Source organism: Salmo salar, chromosome 19, assembly GCF_965601325.2.
Source record: "Salmo salar chromosome 19, fSalSal1, whole genome shotgun sequence".
NCBI lineage: Eukaryota > Metazoa > Chordata > Actinopteri > Salmoniformes > Salmonidae > Salmo > Salmo salar.
In genome coordinates, this window is record NC_138309.1 from 90,200,001 (window position 1) to 90,215,456 (window position 15,456).

Below are 15,456 nucleotides of genomic sequence, written 5' to 3' on the forward strand. Positions count from 1 at the left end.
TGTATAGATCCATAAAAATTTGGCCGAATCATGATTTTGATTTGAAAACAGCGGAGATTAATCTAAAAGCAATGTGAAATAATGTGTAGATGCTTTTTATAGTGGAGATCAAATTTATAAATTGCCTGGCTGGGCTGATGAGACAGTGGATTGCACAATCAGATGGAACAGAGTAAATAGGCATTTTAACGTCATTGATTTAACCGGTTGTAACTTGTAGAATAGACACTGGCTGGAATGCGGTTTTAACCAATCAGCATCCAGGATTAGACCCACCTATATAAATCTTGATTTTTAGATAAGTATTCAACCCTTTGAGTCAATAAATGTTAGAATCACCTTTTTGTCAGCGACTACAGCTGTGTGTCTTCTTGGGTTGGTATCTAAGGGGCCGATTCAGACTGAGGAAATGGACGCCTTTGCACTTCTCAGTTGGTATTCGGACTTACCCAGCACGCATTGCGCTCTACAGGTGTGGCTACCATGCCCTCAATGAATAAATATCATTCAACCACTTTCTGGCCAACTGATTATTTTGTTGTAGTGAAGTTTACATTCAATAGGGTTTTCAGTACATTTATCGACATCCATCCCTTTAAATGCGCTGTACTTTTTTTTTTGTATTAGAATTTTGTCGTCAGACTATATCGTGAGACGGGTTGAGAATATTATGAAATTACCGTAATTTCCAGACTACTGAGCGCACCTGAATATAAGCCGTACCCACTGAATTAAAAAATATATATATATTTTGAACATAAATAAGCCGCACATGTCTATAAGCCGCAGGTGCCTACCGGTACATTGAAACAAATTAACTTTACACAGGCTTTAACGAAACACGGCTTCTAACAAAAATAAATAGGCTTTAACGAAACGCAACTTGTAACAAAAAATAAAAAATTAGCAGTAAACAGTAGCAAGAAAGTCATTGCTCCAGACCAAGCTCCCGTGCAGCAGCTCCATTTCCTTTTCCAACAGCCAGATCAATCGCCTTCAACTTGAAAGCTGCATCATATGAATTTCTCCGTGTCTTTGCCATGACGAGGGTGACAAAATGACTACCGTAATCAGTATGATGGGAAGTTTGAGAGCGCTCGATTTAATCTAAACAGTAAACAAAAAAGTTGTTTGACCTTAAAACCCGTTCGGCAATTTCATTGGTCTAATGAAAGCTTCATGCCGCCAAAAAACTGAGCACGTCACAGAATGTGTTTTTTATTTTTTTTTAAACAGGAAAAATCCATATATTAGCCGCGTCATTGTTTAAGCCGCGAGGTTCAAAGTCTGGGGAAAAAGTAGCGTAGTAGTAGTAGTAGTAGTAGTAGTAGTAGTAGTAGTAGTAGTAGTAGTAGTAGTAGTAGTAGTAGTAGTAGTAGTAGCAGTAGCAATAGTAATAGTAATAATAGTAGTAGTAGTAGTAGTAGTAATATATTGATCTGTTTCAGCACCAACTCGTAGATGTTGTGTATTGGCCGACGTTAGGAGAGTATGACTCATTCTAATCAGGTTTGGACAGCCTTTTACTTATTAAGTATATTGATGAATCAAAAATAAGTGTTTTTGATTCATCCTGAAAATTGCCGTATTCAAGTTCAATCCATAAAATATTGGAAAGGCGGGAAAACGTGGACATGAATTTACCCTGATCCTCACGGATCACAGTACTGATGATGATGATGGTCCAGCCATCATAGACTGTGCTCCAGGTTTAAACGGCTATGTTCCATAAGGACTCCAATAGGGGTACACGTCCCAAATTATTACCCACCGTTAGCCTACTATCGCCCCGGAACAACGACACACGTAACCGAGGAAGAAAGGGGAATTGAAGGATGCTAAAATGTAGGCTACAAATTGAAGGAAACTAAAGTTATAAATGAATGTGGGTTTAACTGACGGTGGCTAATATTTAACATGATACACATCGTGAGAAAAGCCTGGGCATACAATTAAATACAATACAATTAAAACATTTTAAAGAGCATAAAGCAACTCTGCAGGTTTGGTCATATAAAAGCCAATCGATTTGTCTTCAAAATTTCATCCCTGTGAGTTATTAGGGCACACAATCCCAATTCTGAATGACAGCACAGCTATTTATAACCTATTTCACTGTGGAAAGGGGCCGTAATATATCTTTATGATTTTAATTTAATCTCCTATATGACTTGTTTTAACATTCGTCTCCAGGGATCATAAGGAAAAATAATCTCAATCAGTTACTATCTCCAAACAGCTCTTAGAAATTATAAATCACAATGAATGGTGTTATTTCTATCCAGAATAAGTCTTTTTATTTCCTCTCTCGACCGTAGTCATGGTTTCCTAAAGGAAAAGACATTTCTTTAAAAATTAAGGAGAGCAAGAGACACTTTATTTATTTATTTTAATCTTTCACTGAAGTGAAAAAGTCACCAGAAGTATATACGGTAAAACCTTAACCTATTCAAAATGAGCTCGGGGGGGGGGGGGGCCTGGAGTTTGGCTTCGTGACAATCGCAAGAGCAGAGTTGACGATGCTGTATGTGTCTGTAATGAAGGTAAACTCTCCGGGTGTTTTACTTTAACTCTGCTGATTCCGTCACAAAACGTTTCTGAAGCAAATGGAGCGAAATAGGGAGGGACTTAACTGAATGTGTCCAATAGAAACTCTTGGTTTATTAGCAAAACAGAACATTTTGCAACTGTTTGGACTAATGATTCCACCCCAGATCAGCTAGATGCAGGCAAGAGGGTGCAAGGAGGTATTTTAATGTGTCACTGGTCTGTCACCTTGATTACTCAAATTATTCTCTCAACCTTTTTTCACCTGCATTGTAAACTTTTTCATTCTAAGTCTGTCGTAGTAACCTCCATGATGGGTATAGGTCAAATCAGAGTATCATGTAGTAGCCTAAACCCATCACTGTTATATTGAACTGGGTGAATATGAATGACAGTATCCTAAACCCATCACTGTTACATTGAACTGGGTGAATATGAAGGACAGTAACCTAAACCCATCACTGTTACATTGAACTGGGTGAATATGAAGGACAGTATCCTAAACCCATCACTGTTACATTGAACTGGGTGAATATGAATGACAGTATCCTAAACCCATCACTGTTACATTGAACTGGGTGAATATGAAGGACAGTAACCTAAACCCATCACTGTTACATTGAACTGGGTGAATATGAAGGACAGTAACCTAAACCCATCACTGTTACATTGAACTGGGTGAATATGAAGGACAGTATCCTAAACCCATCACTGTTACATTGAACTGGGTGAATATGAAGGACAGTATCCTAAACCCATCACTGTTACATTGAACTGGGTGAATATGAAGGACAGTATCCTAAACCCATCACTGTTACATTGAACTGGGTGAATATGAAGGACAGTATCCTAAACCCATCACTGTTACATTGAACTGGGTGAATATGAAGGACAGTAACCTAAACCCATCACTGTTACATTGAACTGGGTGAATATGAAGGACAGTATCATAAACCCATCACTGTTACATTGAACTGGGTGAATATGAAGGACAGTAACCTAAACCCATCACTGTTACATTGAACTGGGTGAAGGACAGTATCCTAAACCCATCACTGTTACATTGAACTGGGTGAATATGAAGGACAGTATCCTAAACCCATCACTGTTACATTGAACTGGGTGAATATGAAGGACAGTATCCTAAACCCATCACTGTTACATTGAACTGGGTGAATATGAAGGACAGTATCCTAAACCCATCACTGTTACATTGAACTGGGTGAATATGAAGGACAGTATCCTAAACCCATCACTGTTACATTGAACTGGGTGAATATGAAGGACAGTAACCTAAACCCATCACTGTTACATTGAACTGGGTGAATATGAAGGACAGTATCATAAACCCATCACTGTTACATTGAACTGGGTGAATATGAAGGACAGTATCCTAAACCCATCACTGTTACATTGAACTGGGTGAAGGACAGTATCCTAAACCCATCACTGTTACATTGAACTGGGTGAATATGAGGGACAGTATCCTAAACCCATCACTGTTACATTGAACTGGGTGAATGACAGTAACCTAAACCCATCACTGTTACATTGAACTGGGTGAATGACAGTATCCTAAACCCATCACTGTTACATTGAACTGGGTGAATATGAAGGACAGTATCCTAAACCCATCACTGTTACATTGAACTGGGTGAATATGAAGGACAGTATCCTAAACCCATCACTGTTACATTGAACTGGGTGAAGGACAGTATCCTAAACCCATCACTGTTACATTGAACTGGGTGAAGGACAGTATCCTAAACTCATCACTGTTACATTGAACTGGGTGAAGGACCAGTATCCTAAACCCATCACTGTTACATTGAACTGGGTGAATGACAGTATCCTAAACCCATCACTGTTACATTGAACTGGGTGAATATGAAGGACAGTATCCTAAACCCATCACTGTTACATTGAACTGGGTGAATATGAAGGACAGTATCCTAAACCCATCACTGTTACATTGAACTGGGTGAATGACAGTATCCTAAACCCATCACTGTTACATTGAACTGGGTGAATATGAAGGACAGTAACCCATCACTGTTACATTGAACTGGGTGAAGGACAGTATCCTAAACTCATCACTGTTACATTGAACTGGGTGAATATGAAGGACAGTATCCTAAACCCATCACTGTTACATTGAACTGGGTGAATGACAGTATCCTAAACCCATCACTGTTACATTGCACTGGGTGAATGACAGTATCCTAAACCCATCACTGTTACATTGAACTGGGTGAATATGAAGGACAGTAACCCATCACTGTTACATTGAACTGGGTGAAGGACAGTATCCTAAACTCATCACTGTTACATTGAACTGGGTGAATATGAAGGACAGTATCCTAAACCCATCACTGTTACATTGAACTGGGTGAAGGACAGTATCCTAAACCCATCACTGTTATATTGAACTGGGTGAAGGACAGTATCCTAAACCCATCACTGTTACATTGAACTGGGTGAATATGAAGGACAGTATCCTAAACCCATCACTGTTACATTGAACTGGGTGAATATGAAGGACAGTATCCTAAACCCATCACTGTTACATTGAACTGGGTGAATATGAAGGACAGTATCCTAAACCCATCACTGTTACATTGAACTGGGTGAATATGAAGGACAGTATCCTAAACCCATCACTGTTACATTGAACTGGGTGAATATGAAGGACAGTATCCTAAACCCATCACTGTTACATTGAACTGGGTGAATATGAAGGACAGTATCCTAAACCCATCACTGTTACATTGAACTGGGTGAATGACAGTATCCTAAACCCATCACTGTTACATTGAACTGGGTGAATATGAAGGACAGTAACCCATCACTGTTACATTGAACTGGGTGAAGGACAGTATCCTAAACTCATCACTGTTACATTGAACTGGGTGAATATGAAGGACAGTATCCTAAACCCATCACTGTTACATTGAACTGGGTGAATGACAGTATCCTAAACCCATCACTGTTACATTGAACTGGGTGAATGACAGTATCCTAAACCCATCACTGTTACATTGAACTGGGTGAATATGAAGGACAGTAACCCATCACTGTTACATTGAACTGGGTGAAGGACAGTATCCTAAACTCATCACTGTTACATTGAACTGGGTGAATATGAAGGACAGTATCCTAAACCCATCACTGTTACATTGAACTGGGTGAAGGACAGTATCCTAAACCCATCACTGTTACATTGAACTGGGTGAATATGAAGGACAGTATCCTAAACCCATCACTGTTACATTGAACTGGGTGAATATGAATGACAGTATCCTAAACCCATCACTGTTACATTGAACTGGGTGAATGACAGTATCCTAAACCCATCACTGTTACATTGCACTGGGTGAATGACAGTATCCTAAACCCATCACTGTTACATTGAACTGGGTGAATATGAAGGACAGTAACCCATCACTGTTACATTGAACTGGGTGAAGGACAGTATCCTAAACTCATCACTGTTACATTGAACTGGGTGAATATGAAGGACAGTATCCTAAACCCATCACTGTTACATTGAACTGGGTGAAGGACAGTATCCTAAACCCATCACTGTTATATTGAACTGGGTGAAGGACAGTATCCTAAACCCATCACTGTTACATTGAACTGGGTGAATATGAAGGACAGTATCCTAAACCCATCACTGTTACATTGAACTGGGTGAATATGAAGGACAGTATCCTAAACCCATCACTGTTACATTGAACTGGGTGAATGACAGTATCCTAAACCCATCACTGTTACATTGAACTGGGTGAATATGAAGGACAGTAACCCATCACTGTTACATTGAACTGGGTGAAGGACAGTATCCTAAACTCATCACTGTTACATTGAACTGGGTGAATATGAAGGACAGTATCCTAAACCCATCACTGTTACATTGAACTGGGTGAAGGACAGTATCCTAAACCCATCACTGTTACATTGAACTGGGTGAATATGAAGGACAGTATCCTAAACCCATCACTGTTACATTGAACTGGGTGAATATGAAGGACAGTATCCTAAACCCATCACTGTTACATTGAACTGGGTGAATATGAAGGACAGTATCCTAAACCCATCACTGTTACATTGAACTGGGTGAATGACAGTATCCTAAACCCATCACTGTTACATTGAACTGGGTGAATATGAAGGACAGTAACCCATCACTGTTACATTGAACTGGGTGAAGGACAGTATCCTAAACTCATCACTGTTACATTGAACTGGGTGAATATGAAGGACAGTATCCTAAACCCATCACTGTTACATTGAACTGGGTGAAGGACAGTATCCTAAACCCATCACTGTTACATTGAACTGGGTGAATATGAATGACAGTATCCTAAACCCATCACTGTTACATTGAACTGGGTGAATATGAAGGACAGTATCCTAAACCCATCACTGTTACATTGAACTGGGTGAATATGAAGGACAGTATCCTAAACCCATCACTGTTACATTGAACTGGGTGAAGGACAGTATCCTAAACCCATCACTGTTACATTGAACTGGGTGAATAGGACAGTATCCTAAACCCATCACTGTTACATTGAACTGGGTGAAGGACAGTATCCTAAACCCATCACTGTTACATTGAACTGGGTGAATATGAAGGACAGTATCCTAAACCCATCACTGTTACATTGAACTGGGTGAATATGAAGGACAGTATCCTAAACCCATCACTGTTACATTGAACTGGGTGAATATGAAGGACAGTATCCTAAACCCATCACTGTTACATTGAACTGGGTGAATATGAAGGACAGTATCCTAAACCCATCACTGTTACATTGAACTGGGTGAATATGAAGGACAGTATCCTAAACCCATCACTGTTACATTGAACTGGGTGAATATGAAGGACAGTATCCTAAACCCATCACTGTTACATTGAACTGGGTGAATGACAGTATCCTAAACCCATCACTGTTACATTGAACTGGGTGAATATGAAGGACAGTAACCCATCACTGTTACATTGAACTGGGTGAAGGACAGTATCCTAAACTCATCACTGTTACATTGAACTGGGTGAATATGAAGGACAGTATCCTAAACCCATCACTGTTACATTGAACTGGGTGAATGACAGTATCCTAAACCCATCACTGTTACATTGAACTGGGTGAATATGAAGGACAGTAACCCATCACTGTTACATTGAACTGGGTGAAGGACAGTATCCTAAACTCATCACTGTTACATTGAACTGGGTGAATATGAAGGACAGTATCCTAAACCCATCACTGTTACATTGAACTGGGTGAAGGACAGTATCCTAAACCCATCACTGTTACATTGAACTGGGTGAATATGAAGGACAGTATCCTAAACCCATCACTGTTACATTGAACTGGGTGAATATGAATGACAGTATCCTAAACCCATCACTGTTACATTGAACTGGGTGAATGACAGTATCCTAAACCCATCACTGTTACATTGAACTGGGTGAATATGAAGGACAGTATCCTAAACCCATCACTGTTACATTGAACTGGGTGAAGGACCAGTATCCTAAACCCATCACTGTTACATTGAACTGGGTTAATGACAGTATCCTAAACCCATCACTGTTACATTGAACTGGGTGAATATGAAGGACAGTAGCCTAAACCCATCACTGTTACATTGAACTGGGTGAATATGAAGGACAGTATCCTAAACCCATCACTGTTACATTGAACTGGGTGAATATGAAGGACAGTATCCTAAACCCATCACTGTTACATTGAACTGGGTGAATATGAAGGACAGTATCCTAAACCCATCACTGTTACATTGAACTGGGTGAATATGAAGGACAGTATCCTAAACCCATCACTGTTACATTGAACTGGGTGAATGACAGTATCCTAAACCCATCACTGTTACATTGAACTGGGTGAATGACAGTATCCTAAACCCATCACTGTTACATTGAACTGGGTGAATATGAAGGACAGTAACCCATCACTGTTACATTGAACTGGGTGAAGGACAGTATCCTAAACTCATCACTGTTACATTGAACTGGGTGAATATGAAGGACAGTATCCTAAACCCATCACTGTTACATTGAACTGGGTGAAGGACAGTAACCTAAACCCATCACTGTTACATTGAACTGGGTGAATATGAAGGACAGTATCCTAAACCCATCACTGTTACATTGAACTGGGTGAATATGAATGACAGTATCCTAAACCCATCACTGTTATATTGAACTGGGTGAAGGACAGTATCCTAAACCCATCACTGTTACATTGAACTGGGTGAATATGAAGGACAGTATCCTAAACCCATCACTGTTACATTGAACTGGGTGAAGGACCAGTATCCTAAACCCATCACTGTTACATTGAACTGGGTGAATATGAATGACAGTATCCTAAACCCATCACTGTTACATTGAACTGGGTGAATGACAGTATCCTAAACCCATCACTGTTACATTGAACTGGGTGAATATGAAGGACAGTAACCCATCACTGTTACATTGAACTGGGTGAATATGAAGGACAGTATCCTAAACCCATCACTGTTCCATTGAACTGGGTGAATATGAAGGACAGTATCCTAAACCCATCACCGTTACATTGAACTGGGTGAATATGAATGACAGTATCCTAAACCCATCACTGTTACATTGAACTGGGTGAATATGAAGGACAGTATCCTAAACCCATCACTGTTATATTGAACTGGGTGAAGGACAGTATCCTAAACCCATCACTGTTACATTGAACTGGGTGAATATGAAGGACAGTATCCTAAACCCATCACTGTTACATTGAACTGGGTGAAGGACCAGTATCCTAAACCCATCACTGTTACATTGAACTGGGTTAATGACAGTATCCTAAACCCATCACTGTTACATTGAACTGGGTGAATATGAAGGACAGTATCCTAAACCCATCACCGTTACATTGAACTGGGTGAAGGACAGTATCCTAAACCCATCACTGTTACATTGAACTGGGTGAATATGAAGGACAGTATCCTAAACCCATCACCGTTACATTGAACTGGGTGAATGACAGTATCCTAAACCCATCACTGTTACATTGAACTGGGTGAATATGAAGGACAGTATCCTAAACCCATCACTGTTACATTGAACTGGGTGAATATGAAGGACAGTATCCTAAACCCATCACTGTTACATTGAACTGGGTGAAGGACAGTATCCTAAACCCATCACTGTTACATTGAACTGGGTGAATATGAGGGACAGTATCCTAAACCCATCACTGTTACATTGAACTGGGTGAATGACAGTAACCTAAACCCATCACTGTTACATTGAACTGGGTGAATGACAGTATCCCAAACCAATCACTGTTACATTGAACTGGGTGAATATGAAACACAGTATCCTAAACCCATCACTGTTACATTGAACTGGGTGAATATGAAGGACAGTATCCTAAACCCATCACTGTTACATTGAACTGGGTGAAGGACAGTATCCTAAACCCATCACTGTTACATTGAACTGGGTGAAGGACCAGTATCCTAAACCCATCACTGTTACATTGAACTGGGTGAATATGAAGGACAGTAACCTAAACCCATCACTGTTACATTGAACTGGGTGAATATGAAGGACAGTAACCTAAACCCATCACTGTTACATTGAACTGGGTGAAGGACCAGTATCCTAAACCCATCACTGTTACATTGAACTGGGTGAATATGAATGACAGTATCCTAAACCCATCACTGTTACATTGAACTGGGTGAAGGACAGTATCCTAAACCCATCACTGTTACATTGAACTGGGTGAATGACAGTATCCTAAACCCATCACTGTTACATTGAACTGGGTGAATGACAGTATCCTAAACCCATCACTGTTACATTGAACTGGGTGAATATGAAGGACAGTAACCCATCACTGTTACATTGAACTGGGTGAAGGACAGTATCCTAAACTCATCACTGTTACATTGAACTGGGTGAATATGAAGGACAGTATCCTAAACCCATCACTGTTACATTGAACTGGGTGAAGGACAGTATCCTAAACCCATCACTGTTACATTGAACTGGGTGAATATGAAGGACAGTATCCTAAACCCATCACTGTTACATTGAACTGGGTGAATATGAATGACAGTATCCTAAACCCATCACTGTTACATTGAACTGGGTGAATGACAGTATCCTAAACCCATCACTGTTACATTGAACTGGGTGAATATGAAGGACAGTATCCTAAACCCATCACTGTTACATTGAACTGGGTGAAGGACCAGTATCCTAAACCCATCACTGTTACATTGAACTGGGTTAATGACAGTATCCTAAACCCATCACTGTTACATTGAACTGGGTGAATATGAAGGACAGTAGCCTAAACCCATCACTGTTACATTGAACTGGGTGAATATGAAGGACAGTATCCTAAACCCATCACTGTTACATTGAACTGGGTGAATATGAAGGACAGTATCCTAAACCCATCACTGTTACATTGAACTGGGTGAATATGAAGGACAGTATCCTAAACCCATCACTGTTACATTGAACTGGGTGAATATGAAGGACAGTATCCTAAACCCATCACTGTTACATTGAACTGGGTGAATGACAGTATCCTAAACCCATCACTGTTACATTGAACTGGGTGAATGACAGTATCCTAAACCCATCACTGTTACATTGAACTGGGTGAATATGAAGGACAGTAACCCATCACTGTTACATTGAACTGGGTGAAGGACAGTATCCTAAACTCATCACTGTTACATTGAACTGGGTGAATATGAAGGACAGTATCCTAAACCCATCACTGTTACATTGAACTGGGTGAAGGACAGTAACCTAAACCCATCACTGTTACATTGAACTGGGTGAATATGAATGACAGTATCCTAAACCCATCACTGTTACATTGAACTGGGTGAATATGAAGGACAGTATCCTAAACCCATCACTGTTACATTGAACTGGGTGAATATGAATGACAGTATCCTAAACCCATCACTGTTATATTGAACTGGGTGAAGGACAGTATCCTAAACCCATCACTGTTACATTGAACTGGGTGAATATGAAGGACAGTATCCTAAACCCATCACTGTTACATTGAACTGGGTGAAGGACCAGTATCCTAAACCCATCACTGTTACATTGAACTGGGTGAATATGAATGACAGTATCCTAAACCCATCACTGTTACATTGAACTGGGTGAATGACAGTATCCTAAACCCATCACTGTTACATTGAACTGGGTGAATATGAAGGACAGTAACCCATCACTGTTACATTGAACTGGGTGAATATGAAGGACAGTATCCTAAACCCATCACTGTTCCATTGAACTGGGTGAATATGAAGGACAGTATCCTAAACCCATCACCGTTACATTGAACTGGGTGAATATGAATGACAGTATCCTAAACCCATCACTGTTACATTGAACTGGGTGAATATGAAGGACAGTATCCTAAACCCATCACTGTTATATTGAACTGGGTGAAGGACAGTATCCTAAACCCATCACTGTTACATTGAACTGGGTGAATATGAAGGACAGTATCCTAAACCCATCACTGTTACATTGAACTGGGTGAAGGACCAGTATCCTAAACCCATCACTGTTACATTGAACTGGGTTAATGACAGTATCCTAAACCCATCACTGTTACATTGAACTGGGTGAATATGAAGGACAGTATCCTAAACCCATCACCGTTACATTGAACTGGGTGAAGGACAGTATCCTAAACCCATCACTGTTACATTGAACTGGGTGAATATGAAGGACAGTATCCTAAACCCATCACTGTTACATTGAACTGGGTGAATGACAGTATCCTAAACCCATCACTGTTACATTGAACTGGGTGAATATGAAGGACAGTATCCTAAACCCATCACTGTTACATTGAACTGGGTGAATATGAAGGACAGTATCCTAAACCCATCACTGTTACATTGAACTGGGTGAAGGACAGTATCCTAAACCCATCACTGTTACATTGAACTGGGTGAATATGAGGGACAGTATCCTAAACCCATCACTGTTACATTGAACTGGGTGAATGACAGTAACCTAAACCCATCACTGTTACATTGAACTGGGTGAATGACAGTATCCTAAACCAATCACTGTTACATTGAACTGGGTGAATATGAAACACAGTATCCTAAACCCATCACTGTTACATTGAACTGGGTGAATATGAAGGACAGTATCCTAAACCCATCACTGTTACATTGAACTGGGTGAAGGACAGTATCCTAAACCCATCACTGTTACATTGAACTGGGTGAAGGACCAGTATCCTAAACCCATCACTGTTACATTGAACTGGGTGAATATGAAGGACAGTAACCTAAACCCATCACTGTTACATTGAACTGGGTGAATATGAAGGACAGTAACCTAAACCCATCACTGTTACATTGAACTGGGTGAAGGACCAGTATCCTAAACCCATCACTGTTACATTGAACTGGGTGAATATGAATGACAGTATCCTAAACCCATCACTGTTACATTGAACTGGGTGAAGGACAGTATCCTAAACCCATCACTGTTACATTGAACTGGGTGAATGACAGTATCCTAAACCCATCACTGTTACATTGAACTGGGTGAATATGAAGGACAGTATCCTAAACCCATCACTGTTACATTGAACTGGGTGAATATGAAGGACAGTATCCTAAACCCATCACTGTTACATTGAACTGGGTGAATATGAAGGACAGTATCCTAAACCCATCACTGTTACATTGAACTGGGTGAATGACAGTATCCTAAACCCATCACTGTTACATTGAACTGGGTGAATATGAAGGACAGTAACCCATCACTGTTACATTGAACTGGGTGAAGGACAGTATCCTAAACTCATCACTGTTACATTGAACTGGGTGAATATGAAGGACAGTATCCTAAACCCATCACCGTTACATTGAACTGGGTGAAGGACAGTATCCTAAACCCATCACTGTTACATTGAACTGGGTGAATATGAAGGACAGTATCCTAAACCCATCACTGTTACATTGAACTGGGTGAATGACAGTATCCTAAACCCATCACTGTTACATTGAACTGGGTGAATATGAAGGACAGTATCCTAAACCCATCACTGTTACATTGAACTGGGTGAATATGAAGGACAGTATCCTAAACCCATCACTGTTACATTGAACTGGGTGAAGGACAGTATCCTAAACCCATCACTGTTACATTGAACTGGGTGAATATGAGGGACAGTATCCTAAACCCATCACTGTTACATTGAACTGGGTGAATGACAGTAACCTAAACCCATCACTGTTACATTGAACTGGGTGAATGACAGTATCCTAAACCAATCACTGTTACATTGAACTGGGTGAATATGAAACACAGTATCCTAAACCCATCACTGTTACATTGAACTGGGTGAATATGAAGGACAGTATCCTAAACCCATCACTGTTACATTGAACTGGGTGAAGGACAGTATCCTAAACCCATCACTGTTACATTGAACTGGGTGAAGGACCAGTATCCTAAACCCATCACTGTTACATTGAACTGGGTGAATATGAAGGACAGTAACCTAAACCCATCACTGTTACATTGAACTGGGTGAATATGAAGGACAGTAACCTAAACCCATCACTGTTACATTGAACTGGGTGAAGGACCAGTATCCTAAACCCATCACTGTTACATTGAACTGGGTGAATATGAATGACAGTATCCTAAACCCATCACTGTTACATTGAACTGGGTGAAGGACAGTATCCTAAACCCATCACTGTTACATTGAACTGGGTGAATGACAGTATCCTAAACCCATCACTGTTACATTGAACTGGGTGAATATGAAGGACAGTATCCTAAACCCATCACTGTTACATTGAACTGGGTGAATATGAAGGACAGTATCCTAAACCCATCACTGTTACATTGAACTGGGTGAATATGAAGGACAGTATCCTAAACCCATCACTGTTACATTGAACTGGGTGAATGACAGTATCCTAAACCCATCACTGTTACATTGAACTGGGTGAATATGAAGGACAGTAACCCATCACTGTTACATTGAACTGGGTGAAGGACAGTATCCTAAACTCATCACTGTTACATTGAACTGGGTGAATATGAAGGACAGTATCCTAAACCCATCACTGTTACATTGAACTGGGTGAATGACAGTATCCTAAACCCATCACTGTTACATTGCACTGGGTGAATGACAGTATCCTAAACCCATCACTGTTACATTGAACTGGGTGAATATGAAGGACAGTAACCCATCACTGTTACATTGAACTGGGTGAAGGACAGTATCCTAAACTCATCACTGTTACATTGAACTGGGTGAATATGAAGGACAGTATCCTAAACCCATCACTGTTACATTGAACTGGGTGAAGGACAGTATCCTAAACCCATCACTGTTACATTGAACTGGGTGAATATGAAGGACAGTATCCTAAACCCATCACTGTTACATTGAACTGGGTGAATATGAAGGACAGTATCCTAAACCCATCACTGTTACATTGAACTGGGTGAATATGAAGGACAGTATCCTAAACCCATCACTGTTACATTGAACTGGGTGAAGGACAGTATCCTAAACCCATCACTGTTACATTGAACTGGGTGAATATGAATGACAGTATCCTAAACCCATCACTGTTACATTGAACTGGGTGAAGGACAGTATCCTAAACTCATCACTGTTACATTGAACTGGGTGAATATGAAGGACAGTATCCTAAACCCATCACTGTTACATTGAACTGGGTGAAGGACAGTATCCTAAACCCATCACTGTTACATTGAACTGGGTGAAGGACAGTATCCTAAACCCATCACTGTTACATTGAACTGGGTGAATGACAGTATCCTAAACCCATCACTGTTAC